The following is a 12,927-nucleotide window of genomic DNA, read 5'->3' as shown; positions in this document are numbered from 1 at the left end:
CCGGAATTCCTTAGCTGAGTGACCAAGCTTTTCACAGTAGAAGCATTTCATCATCTTCTTCTTCTTTGCATCCTCGGAATTGCTTGGAATCCTTGGACTTGCTGTTGTCCCGCTTGTCCTTCGCCACAAGTGCTTTCTCGTTCGATTGATTGAACAATTTCTCATGAGCCTCCGCTTGCAATAGTAACAGGCCAAGCTTTTTGAATGTGAGAGGCTTGGTCCTTTGTCCCATAGTAACTGTTGTCACGAAGCTCTTGAAACTCCTAGGTAGCTTGTGAAGTGTCAGCAATGCCAGCTGACTCGAGTCTACCTTTTGACCAATTGCAACGAGATGGTCCCTCACCACGTTGACCTTCGCCAGATGGTTATGAACATTGTCTCTCTCTCATATCCAGATTGTACAACTGAAAGTGAGGATCCGTGACGTGCTATCTATTTCATACAAATCCTTTAGTATGGCCCACGCCTCTATAGACGTCTCCACCATCTAAATATGGGGAACTACTGCATCTGCCATCGTCCCTATCAACATGGCTAGGGCCTAGGCATCCTTCTCTTCCCACGCTGCGAGATCCTCCGCATCTACTGGAATAAGAATTCTTTCTAGCAGTCATAGGGAAGGTCTTACCTTTGTAGGCAGTGTCTACTCCCTTTACAAGTGGCACAAATGCCATGATCATGTCATCCATATATATGACATTCATTTCAAGCATCAATGGAAGATGATCAAAGAAACATTCATCAAAGATAGTCCTGAGGACAGACTTGATTCTAGTTTGCCAATCTACAAGTGTCCAAGCTACAAGTGTCCCTCTCTCAAACTTATCAAGTTTTGAGTAGAAGTATCTAGAACATAATGATGATTCTAGACTTGTCATGCATCAACAACTGATGGAGCAAGATCTCAGAGGGCTTTTGCAGCAGAAAGAAGTTCTAGGGGTCGCCTATCAGCAGCTACAGGCAGAGGCGAAATTCTTGCGCAGGTCGTCAGATAGAAGCAGTAGAAGGCTGAGACAAAAAACGGCCAGATCTCTTCGAATACTCCAGCATTGCTCACCAAAACTGACAGGGAGGCTCCTTGTGATGTCACCCAGCTGATCCTAGAAGGGTTTTCCAAGATATACTTCCATCAAAGAGAACTAAGACAAAGTGGCAAAATTTTAGCGACTTTTGTAGAGACAATGTTGGGCAGAATACGTCGAATTAGGCCAAGCCCTTCATTGTGTGGATTCGCCCTAATATGAAGTATCTCCAGCTGAAAGGATGGAGCAAACGAAGCTGTGGATGAGGAGAACTAAGCTTAAAGAAAAATGGGCATAAGATAGAAGAAGAAGAAGAGGAAGAAGGTGAGTTTGAAGAATATGACACGTGGCATCTAACTAGGATTTGGGCTACTAGGCTCATGGTGGATCATATTGCTCTGATACCAAATGAAGTAACTCAAAAAAGCACCTCCAATGGTTCAAGGTGCTTCTTTTCTTGCAAATAAAGACCATGCATCACATGTGAGCTCAAGAGAGAGCATCCCAGATCCACAAATCACTCCACTGATCTCTCCATGAATCTCTCAATCATCCACTAGAACCTTCCACACTCACACCTACTGACTGACACATCATCAATCACACCTACTACAGGCACACTCACCACACAGGTGGTCACACACATGGACACACAAGCACACACACAACCATAGGTATACCTTCATCAATTTGTTCTAACATGATCTAGAGTCGCGTGATTGGCCCAAAATTCTACCTGTCCCTCGGAGCTCTGCAAACCAGCTAACCTTTGTGTCGAGAGCTGATGCGTAGATCTTAGACATGACATGCCCAATCATAATGGGCTCATGGGATCCCCTGCTTTATGAATGGGACTGATGGCGTTAAGGGTTTAGGTGTGAGCGAAACTTGTGTAAATCGCCTCGTTAAAAAGCTAGGGCCATAGTATTTATTCCATATACGATGAATTCTCCCTTATGATCTTTAGCTTGGCCGAAGCTTAAAAGCTGCGTGTTTGACACCTCCGGCTGTGAAAAGAGTGCAAGAAGTAGAACGGGTTAAGGGTGAGAGGTTAGGTGATGGCTGATGAGGAATGTCATACAACGTGCGGAGTGCCATAGTGTTCGTGAGAGGAGATGGGACTCGTCGCTCGAGAAGCCTTCTTCTTTTGGTAGACGAGACAAGGGCACTTGCGTATCATATTTGTCTCACTCGGAAGGTGATGCTTAGTCTCAAATCTGAGTTGACCGTGGAGAGCCTTACACTCATCATCGTACCAGCCAGGAGGTGGCGGACGAGTGGAACGGATGGTGTGTGAAAGTGTGTAGGGAGGCCTTATGGTGGGAGCAGGTGATCAGGTGGTATGTCATGAGTAGATTGGAAAGGTGGGCGGAGTACTGAAGTGGAAGGCTATGATCAAAGTGTATGTCGTGATATGTAGTGTGTGTGGGTGGTGTCGTGGTGTGAATATATTAAAAAAGAGATAGGTGTGATCTGCTCCTGGAGGTGCTGGCGAGAAGGAGAAATGAGTGATGTGCAAGGTGAAGGCAGGGAATCCCATGAGATAGTCAAGTATGCTAGATGACCTCCCCAGTGTGAGAAACAAGTGAAACCACCCTAGGAGGGCCACCGACCCAAACCATTATAAATGACAAGATCATATATCCTACCCATGTCTAAGAATGCATGCCCATAAGATGTGACTAAGCCTTGCTTGTCTGTGGAAACTCCGGACATCATTGCCTCATCTAATCAACCTCTGATGATAAGATAGAGTCATCGTGAATATCTAAAAGCGATACCTGACGTGTGTCCATCCTTGCGTTGAAGTTTCTAACAAGGAGAGCTTCCCTATGGCTTGAGAAATCCATGATGTCTAGATATAGAACTGTGTATGGTGAAGTCTCAACCTCCTCGCATAGGTCTCGAGAAAAGTGTCAGGTCTAGGGGGGGAAGTAGCATACGACGGTATAGAGGTCTTGTCACGAGGTGTGTCGGATTCGAATCCACAGAAATCTAGCATGTGTGTCATGTGTATCCACGGAGGTCATGCCGATGAGAGATGATGAGAGAGAGAGAGAGAGAGAGAGAGAGAGAGAGAGAGAGTTTATTAAAGTATTTGAAAGACCGATGGGTCTATGAGACTGTGAAAAACCTGATACAATGAGCTGTGGTAGTGGAGCTACTAAACAAGCATCCACAGCAATGCAGAATGCAAAAAAATGCAAAATGGCAGTACTAATTCCTAAGTACAACATAATCATAGCTCGAATATATATATGAATCTCAGCATCATCATCCACATCATTATAACCATCATCATCATCATCATCATCAGCAACAGGACATCGGGATGGATGAGGTTGTGGAAGTGGAGGCATGAGGTCAGCAATAGAGCGTTGTTGCCCCCCAAGAGAAAATAAAGAAAAGAAAGATGTATTAACGTCTGCGAGAGGCCTCGTAGGCCTCTGGGACAAAGTACTAAGTACGCCAAAAAGGAAAAAGTACACCACTACACTTCTGGGCGCAGCAAGCTACCGTGGCTAGCACTGTCCTCTTCTATGGCACTTTCAACAGGAGGGGACCACAAATGCTGGTATGCATGCACAAAGAGATGGCTTGAGCGACTGGGGCTCCACATGGATAGACTCCCTCCCTTCCAATACAACATGGGTGCTCCGTTTTCTCCCCTCCTATCACACGAGGTCAACCAGGTTATCCGTGAGGATCTCTTACACCTACACACATTCCGGACCTGGTTAAGACCGAGTGAGCTCCCTGTGAAACTTAGCTTCTACAAAGATCACTGCTTGCATATCATAGAGGAGGGTTTCATTGACCCACCAGGATACACACAGATCTACTTACCCCACTCACTGAGGATCTCTCTCTTCCGAGTCTCTTCACATAGACTTCATATCGAGAGCGGCAAAGCAAAGCGCCTACCCAAGGAGAGGCGCATATGCACATTACGTGGCATGTAGGAGGTTGAGACAGAGGAGCACTTCATCTTCAGATGTCATGTTTACAATGAGATCCACGGGCGTTTCTACTGCCTCTTCAGAGATAGCTATAAGATTTTGGCCCGATTCCTCTCCTACCCAGACCAGAGGTGTTTGGCACGCTTCTTCATGAGGTACTTAGACACCAAAGAGCATCTCGAGACAGGAGCAGACTTCTTCCTTGGCTGATCCCTATCGGAGCTCTATCATGGAGTTTTTTCAGCCAGATCACAAATGTGGTGCAAGTCGTAATGGATAATGCCTCCAATTCTAGGTCTATGGATCACATGCTTGAAAGGGAGTTTCCCTCGATAATGTGGACTCCTTGTGCTAGTCATTGCCTTGATCTTCTCAGGGAGGACATAGGTGAATTGGCATGGGTGAAGACCATTGTGAGTGACCCTTGCTCCAATGTGAGCTTCATCAACTCAAAAAACAAGGTTCTTTCCATCTTTCGTACCTGCTCCGACTTGGAATTCAAGAAGCCATCAAAGACACTTTTTGCTGCTATTTGGCTACTCTTCGAGCAGCTCTATGATGTCCAAAACACGCTTGTTTCCTATGAATTCAAAGAATGGTTGAAAGGAGAGCGAAGTGCACTCAACGAGACGCTAAAACATTCAACGGCTTTGCTTCAAAGAGACTTTTTGGCAAGCGGTGAAGGTTTGTCATTATGTCCTTGTACAAGATATTGTGCATGATGGACATGGAGAGGCTACTTTAGGGCTTCTCCATCACTTCATGAAAGAGGCCATTACAGAGATTAGCGCCTCTACCATTCTAGATACGGATATTAGTCCATCATATCTTGGATGCCACACCAAAGCGTGATGACATCCTCTTTCATGTCAACAAGAGGTGGAAGTGGATAAAACGACCCATCCATGGTTTTGTTGCGCTCATGCATCCCACTTCAAGGTGCCATCTCTCTTTACTGATGGGGCTTGCACTCCAATAGAGATCCATAAAGGACATGCCATGAAGGGTCGAGAAAAGATGCCAACTTTGAACACTAGGAAGAGGAGAAAGAACCGTACATATCACTATATTCTTGTAATTCGCGTCGCTCCTGCGAGCTTCCATCCCCCATCGCTAACTACCTCCCCCCCCCCCCCCCCCGCCCCCTGTCTCTCCACTCTCACCTTCCGCTCGCCATCCCCCTCACCCGCCGCCTCGCTCGCCTCACCCGCCATCCCGCTCACCCGCTACCCATCCCTCCGCCTCGCTCGTCGCCTCCCATCCCCCGCCCCCTGCCTCTCCGCCCTCGCCCCCCCCCCGCCCTCGCTCACCCGCCCCCCTCGCTCACCCGACCCGCCCCTCGCTCACCCGCCTCGCTCACTCACCCGACCCCCTCGTTCCCCGCCTCCATCCCGCTCCCCCCCGTCCCCCGCGCCCTCACCCGCCTCTCCGCCTTCCACCCCCCCTCGCCTCCACTCCGCTCCCCCCGCTTCCTTCCGCTCCTTTAAAAAAAAAAAAAAAACACTCCGCTCCCCAATTCACCCCTCCGCCTCTGCCACATCACCCCCGCCCCCCCCGCCCTCCCGCGCCACCCGCCTGCCCCGTACCCTTCACCCCGCCCCACCCGACCCCCCCCGTTCACCCACCTCGCTTCGCTCGCCCCTCTGCTTCACTTCCCCACCCCGCCTCCACCCTCCGCCTCCGCCACCATCCCTTCCATACCCCGGCGCCATCCTCCCGCTTCGTCTCCCCTTTTGGGGTGGCAGCCTGTTCTTCATCGGAAGCTTGCAGTTAGTCTTGGCGGTATGGCGGCCCCCTGCCCGGATCCGGAGGCCCAGTCGGACCCTCCCTCTCCAGATGCCTACCGCGTTATCCTGACAGAGCAACAATCATCCCGAGTGCAGGAGGTTGCCACTGACTTTGCCCGTACCTCTGTTTACGGTAGAGTCATTGGACACTCTCCCTCCAGAGCAGCCATCAGGGACTGGCTCCAGTCCACTCTCCTGCTAGAGGATGGCCATATTGAGGAGGTGGCCCTTATGGGAAGGGGCATCTTCTGGCTCAAACTCTCCAATGAGAAAGCTGCGAGCAACCTGATTGCCGGTTCCCCCACATCGGTGGATGGAAAGATTATCATGATAGTCCCGTGGTACCGTGGATTCAGCGCAGCAGATTTTGATGTTCGGTTCCGTATACCTCGCCACCCAGTGACACTAGTTTTTCCAGGGCTTGCTGCTGAGCTGCGGCCGATTGTCAGGGACTTGGGCTCCCATTTTGGATGGGTTATGCACGACACCTTCGCCGATGCGGTGACCACGGCAGGAGCCCCCCGTGTCCGAGTGGCTGTGGCAGACCCTGCGACCCTCCCTGCAGTGATCGAGATTGTGACAGATGCCGGCAGCATCACCCAGAGCATGATAGTCACCGGACAGCCAGGTCAGTGCCTGAGGTGCCATGGCTTTGGGCACTTGGCGGCTGCGTGCCCACGCTTCGCCAGTTCATCTCGACCCCCCCCGCCCCCGCCTCCTCCGCCCCCGCCCCCCCCCTGGACAGTCACGTCAGGAGGAGCCGAGGCAGGCGGAGCCCGGTCCAGAGTTAGTGGGTGGCTGGACCGAGGTTAGAAGGAAAAGAGGAAGGAACAAGAAGATCTCGGATAAAGGCAAGGAGGCAGAGGTTACCCTTCCGGCAGCAGCACCCCAGAGACCTGACAGGAAGCCGCCCCAGGGACCTGGGAGAGCTTCTTCGTCGACGGCAGGCCGCCCGTCACAGCCCCAGATCCCCCCCTCTCCCGCTCCCTCGCCCCTTTCCACTCAGCCCCAGTCCCCTCCCCAGTTTCCCCTCCCTTCGCCCGGCCCGCAGCCTCAGCCTCCGTCTCTTCCTCCTCAGTCTCCTTCTCCTCCCTCTCAGCCCCAGCTCCAGAGGAGTCCCCATCCCCCCCCTCCCTCCGCCCCCCTCGACTCCTCTACAGTGTTAGTTGCACCCTCGGCTTCCCAGTCGAGGGCAGCCCCCGTTCCGCCTCCTCCACCTGCTCCGCCAGTCGCCTCCGTGGAGCTCGAGTCGCCTGCCCCTCAGCCTCCTCCCCCTCCCCCCCGCTGGCAGGACACCCGGAGTCTACACCACCACCGGAGCAGGCTTCCATGGCCGCTAGCCCCTCAGTGGCAGACTCTGATGGGTCTCAGCTTCAGGAGAGAGCGCTTCCTCGAGACTTTTACAGATCAGGCCCCTGGGACTACTTGGACGTGGCCGACCTTGGGACCTTCCCGGCTTATCTCGACATCAGCATCTTCTTGCTCCGCAAAGGGGCGGATGGGAAGATTGTCGCCTTGGCCCCTAGGGATGGCCCTAGCTTCGCCTTCACGTTCCTCAGCGATGGCACCGAGACCTGGACAGACGACACGGTTTGGGAGGCGCTCAGAGAGCAGACACACGCCCAGGTCTGTTCCTGGATAGGCCCGTCCGGTGGGCAGCTTCTCGAGACTCAGTGGTCCGAGGGCGATGTGCGCTTGCGGTGGCGCTGCGCCGCCAAACGCTTCCGACTGATTGTGATCCTCAGACCTGCCCCGTCATGGCCTCTCCCCCAGGATGTCAGAGCTTGGTCCCATCAGAAACTCCGCACCTTCTATGGGATGACCACTTCAGAGATCTCGAGCTGGCTCGAGAAAGCATTTGTTCATGGCACCAAAGGCCTCTCGCCTTTGTTGAAGGTGTTGAAGGACGGGCAGGACGATCCCGTCTCCCCCTCCAAACCTTCTCATAAGCGGCAGCGCCTCCATTCCGACATGCCTGATTCTTCATCGACTTCGACCGCGAGCAGACAGTTGTTCGCAGCCCCCCATCCCTCGCCATGAGCCTACACCTCGTATCCTGGAATGTGAACGGGTTTCACTCTTCTGGCACCCGTGGTCCCAGGAAGCTCATTTTGCGGCAGGAACTTCAGCCTGCAGTGATTGGTCGTTTGGATGTACTTCTGCTCCAGGAGCACAAGCTTTCTGCGGCTCATTCCCGTAGCTGCGGGAAGGTTCTCCCTGGACGTTCCTACACTTACTGGGAGCCCTCGATCGGCGCACAGGGGAGGAGCGGGGGTGTCTGTACCTCCGTGTGCGAGCAGTTAGCCCAGGGAGTTTTCGGTCATGGCACGTTGATCCCAGGCCGAGCCCTTTGGGTAGGCCTGGATTTGGAGGGATCCAAAATTGGAATACTCAATATCTACGCTCCTACAGACCTCCGATGCAGAGCCACTTTCTGGAGGACACTTACAGGGATTCTTCCAGTCATGGATTCCTGGATTGTTGGAGGTGACTTCAACAATCTGGAGTCATTGGAGGACCAGCAGGGCAGAGGTCCGGAGTTTACAGGTATGGCTCAGGCAGAGCAGTCCGCTTGGGACTCCTTCATCTTCGTGACAGGAGGTAGGGACAGCTGGAGAGACCCGTCCTTCCGGCGTTGGCACGGGAGCCTGGACTTCTCTTGGGGCTTCCGCAGGGAAGGAGGCAGACTCCTGGAGAGGCTTGATAGATTCTATGTCAGTGATTGGGCCATCAGTAGAGGCGGTCAGGCGGGTATAGTTCCAGGGACGGCACTTTCTGACCATGCGCCGGTACTCCTCTCATTAGATTCGGCAGCCCAAACCCTCCCCCCCCGGTCATGCAGGATTCCCGATTCTATTTTCTCGAGGGAGGACGTGCGTAGCAGTATTTGCAGTCTTTGGGACAGAGATTGGGGGGAGTGTACGGATTTGGTGGACTCAGTTGCGCAGGCTCTGCAGGAGTCCAGCCAGATCTGCCAGCTAGCAGCCCTACAGGTTCGTCAGGAGTGGTGGAGTAGAGAGAGAGCTCTTCGGAGGGACCTCGCATCCATTCAGCGACTCCAGCAGGCTTCCCCGGGCTCGGAGGAGCTTCGGATCCAGGCCCTTCGAGCCAGAGCCCTCCTGGAGGAGACACTCCAGCGCCGCTCAGAGTTTTCCTATCACGCCTCTCTCTCCTTCTGGGCCCGGAAGGGTGATCGGATGTGCAGAGAGTTCTTCAGGACGCATGGCCAGAGAGCTGCAGGTGATCAGCTTCGGAGTCTCAGGACAGCGGATGGTCACATCGTTACGGATTCGGGGGAGGTCCTGGGGTTGGCCACTGACTTCTACAGGACCCTCTTCCAGCAGGAGCCGCTTGCCCCTCGTGCTAGTCGTGCCCGTGAGGAGGTGTGGAGGCACATTCCATCCCTGGTCCAGCCTAGCATGCAGGCGATGTTGTTGGCGCCGTTTACCTCGGATGAGATGCTGGAGGCCTTGATGGCTATCGACGGACAGAAATGCCCAGGAGAGGATGGGCTTCCCCGAGCTTTCTTCATTTCCTTCTGGGACCAGATCCATCAGCCCCTCCTCGCAGCTCTGCAGGGGATTTTCAGCAGCGGTTTGATGCCAGAGAGCCTCTCTTCGGGTCTGATTTGCCTCATCCCGAAGGGAGGAGATAGACAGGAGATCCGCCAGTGGCGTCCGATCACTCTCCTTACTACCGCCTACAAAATCCTCGCTAAGATGATCAGTGCCAGAGTTCGGCCTCTACTCCCAGACCTCATTCATGACACTCAGACAGGCTTTGTCCAGGATCGCAGTATCTTGGATAATGTCTTCACCTTTTCAGAGGCGGCGGAGTGGGCTCAGCACAGTGGATCACACCTTGCCATTCTACTTCTCGACTTTGAGAAGGCCTACGATCGCGTGGACTGGGCCTTTTTGGAGGGGACTCTGGAGCGGCTAGGTTTCCCCGCAGGATGGATTCAGGGTATCTCAGCTTTGTACAGGACAGCGTCTAGCAGGGTCATCATTGGAGGCAGGATGGGTGAGCGCTTTAGCCTGGAGAGATCAGTGCGTCAGGGTTGCCCCCTTGCTCCTTACCTGTTTCTTTTCTTCGCCGAGGCCATGACTTACTACCTTCGGGCGAGGTCTACCGGGATCCGGGGGGTTCGCCTTCCACTTCGGGAGGACACGGAGCTTCTGGACTCGGAGTACGCAGATGATACAGCCCTTTATGTCCAGGATGATGAGAGGATGCTAGAGAGGGTGCGGATGGCCTTGGAGGTCTTCTGCTCGGCCGCTGGTGCGAAAATCAACTGAAACAAGTCAGTTGGTTTTCTCACAGACCCTGGGGCGTGTTCTCAGTGGGGGCGATTTCTGGGTTTCAGATGGATTCCACGAGGACAGACAGCTAGATACCTTGGCTTCCAGGTTGGCCTAGACATCACGCCAGCTCAGCAGTTTCTCCCGGTGCTAGACTCCATCCGACGGAAGCTGGCTTTCTGGAGTACTGCTAAGCTGTCTCTTGCAGGTCGTGCCCTGGTAGTTAACCAGGTCCTTCTAGCCACGGCTTGGTATGTGGCTTCATGCTGGTGCTTCTCGAGATCCAGCGTGGCACAGCTCAAGAGGTTGGTTCGGAACTTCCTTTGGTCTGGGGAGGATGGTCTTAGAGATACCAGAGCCAGGGTTGCTTGGCAGACAGTCATTCTTCCGCAGGCAGAGGGTGGCCTGGGGGTTATCGATCCAGAGCTTCAGAGTCAGGCCTTGTTAGGCAAGCTTGTCATCCGCGGTTTGACCCCAGGGGGGCAGACGTGGAAGATGTTGCTTCAGCAGGGAATAGGCTCTTGTGTCCCGCGCCGAGGTGGAGAGTGGCCACCGTCCCTCAGGTGGATCTTCACTTCTGCCCCGCTCACTCAGCCCCGTTCTCCACTCGTTCGTAGCCTCCTCATGGTGTGGAGGCGGCTTTGTCTCAGTCTCATACAGTCCCAGCCCAGCTGTCAGGAGGAGATCGATCGCCAGACGCTCGTCTGGAATGGGCAGGTCAGAGACGCCGAGGGCCTTCAGTTGGGGGAGAGATCACATATCAGGTGGGACGGCTGGATGAGGGGGCCAGCCCGGTCCCTTCGGGTTTGGAGGGATACGTACAGACATCTGGAGATGACCGATCTTGCAGTCGCAGCTGGAGGTGCACGTGGAGTCCAAGCGAGACGCACGGAGATTGACGGAGCGATCCCAGCCGCTTGGTTGGCTCCACCTGAGCCTCAGGTCCTCATGCCTGGAGACACCCGTTGGCTGGGACAGTTCACCCCCCGTGGCATCCCACTGGTGGTCGCAGGACGTTTGGATGACTCCTCTATCGCCTTCTTCGCGGTTTCAGGGGATGGACGACTCAGGAGAGAGGATGCGCTCATCGACCCCCTACTCCTGTGGCAGAGGGTTAGGGTCGTAGGCCTTCTGGGGAAGGTCTGGCGTACCGACCCTAGTATCGAGCAGGACCAGTTGCAGCTTTGGCGTCTTTGGCTATGGGAGGGGCGGGCCTTGTCAGAGCTTGAGTGGGACCCAGGAGAGTGGTGGTGGCCAGAGATTGTGACAGGACAGGGGCCGACTTCCTTCTTCGCTTACAGCACGACTCTGGGCAGGCGAGTTCTTGGGAGGATGCAGAGCCGCCCCCCCACCCAGCGACCTAGCTGGTACGCACAGGGTATTTCCAGGTTCTTTTTGCAGGCATTCTGGAAGGCCTTGTGGGAGAGCTGGCGGCCGCGGAAGATCTCATACTTCCTGTGGCTTCTTGCCCACAAAGGTCTTCCAGTGGGGAGCTGGTTGAGGCAGATAGGCCAGGACGGTTGCTGTCAGATTTGCCATGCGGACGAGGAGTCACACTGCCTGTGGAGCTGCACGCGCGCCCAGGAAGTGTGGAGGTGGACCTTCGGGCTTCTTACCCGCGCAGCACCAGAGCTAGGAGTGATCACTTGGGGCGCGTTCTGTTGGTGCAGCACCGCACCTGGTCTTCATCACTTGTTCGAGGCATGCCAGCAGGACCCCACCTTCCTTATCACACAGGGGACGTGGGGGCCGCTCGAGGGTATCCCACAGCACCTAGCAGAGGCTGATACAGGAGTTCGGGAGAGCCAGCCAGTCTGGGAGATTATCAGCAGCATTACAGGATGGCACATCTGGACCTCGCGCTGCGCGCAGATCCTCGGTGGCACTTCCTTATCGATTGCCCAGATCATGGCGGAGATTTGGAGTGAGATTATTCATACCCTCAGAGGCCAGTGGGACCAGATTCAGGGAGACTCCCGGGCTGGTCAGGAGAAGCGGAGACGCTTCCTCCAGGCTTGGGACACACAGAGCCTCTTCTTCGAGCAGACTACGCAGGGCCTTCGGTGGCACTACTCACCACCCCGATGGCTGTTCATTCACACTCAGCATATCCCTCCGTGAGAGTATGATTTATTATGCTACCTTTTAGGGCTGCGTCCGGTTTGTGAACGCAGCCCGTCAGCTATAAGCTGACCTCTTGTATTTTGTTCTCGAAGTAATATAATAAGCACTGTTTTTTCGGAAAAAAAAAAGGAAGAGGAGAAAGACTATAAAAAAGATACGTTTCCACCAAGTGCTCAAGAAATGATGGCAAATCTTCTAGAGCACAATCGGGTCCTCCTATAGCAACTCGAAGAACATTCATCCCAGCTAGAAGACAGTTGGACCAGACAACGCAACCTCTAGAGGAAAAAGAAGAAGGAAAGCCGCTGGAAGCAAAAGGAACCACAGATTTTGAAAAACTGCTCTTAGTGATGCGTGAGGAATGCAAGAATGAGGAGGCACTGCAACTTGCAGAGCTCGCCAAGGCAAAGAGGCAACAAAAGCTAGACCGAGAGGCGATGCTTCTCCAACACAAACAGATGTTTTTTTTTTTTTCAAAGAAAGGAACCTTCTATTAATGCTTAAAAAACAACAGCAGCCCCGAAGGTGCTGAGTATGGAAAAAAACCGGATCAAGGCTGAAAGAAGAAAAAACCAGCCTGTTCCAAAGAAACCCAGCTCACTGCCTAGGGAAACACAAACAGATGTTAACCACTATGCAGACAAGTTTGAGCCCGATAAATAGGGGGCCTCCAGGCCCTCATTTCTCATGATATATATTGTGATCCCGTTCTCATATTCACAGCTTTCATGGC

The 12,927-nt window shown here is 53.7% G+C and overlaps 1 protein-coding gene and 1 pseudogene across 5 annotated transcripts in view; one reads left to right on the top strand and one right to left on the bottom strand.

Annotated features, from left to right (window-relative positions):
• Positions 1 to 12,927, bottom strand: part of LOC147902233 (ribosome biogenesis protein) — an 88,487-nt gene that overhangs the window by 18,009 nt on the left and 57,551 nt on the right. The gene's annotated exons all lie outside the window — the stretch shown is intronic.
• On the top strand, positions 4,282 to 4,961 carry LOC147902234 (uncharacterized; annotated as a pseudogene).

The sequence above is a fragment of the Dipteris shenzhenensis genome, chromosome 5, assembly GCF_047967505.1.
Source record: "Dipteris shenzhenensis isolate YYH24624 ecotype China chromosome 5, Dip_SZ_1.0, whole genome shotgun sequence".
In the NCBI taxonomy this organism is placed as follows: Eukaryota; Viridiplantae; Streptophyta; class Polypodiopsida; order Gleicheniales; family Dipteridaceae; genus Dipteris; species Dipteris shenzhenensis.
This window is presented reverse-complemented; position numbering and strand designations above follow the sequence as displayed.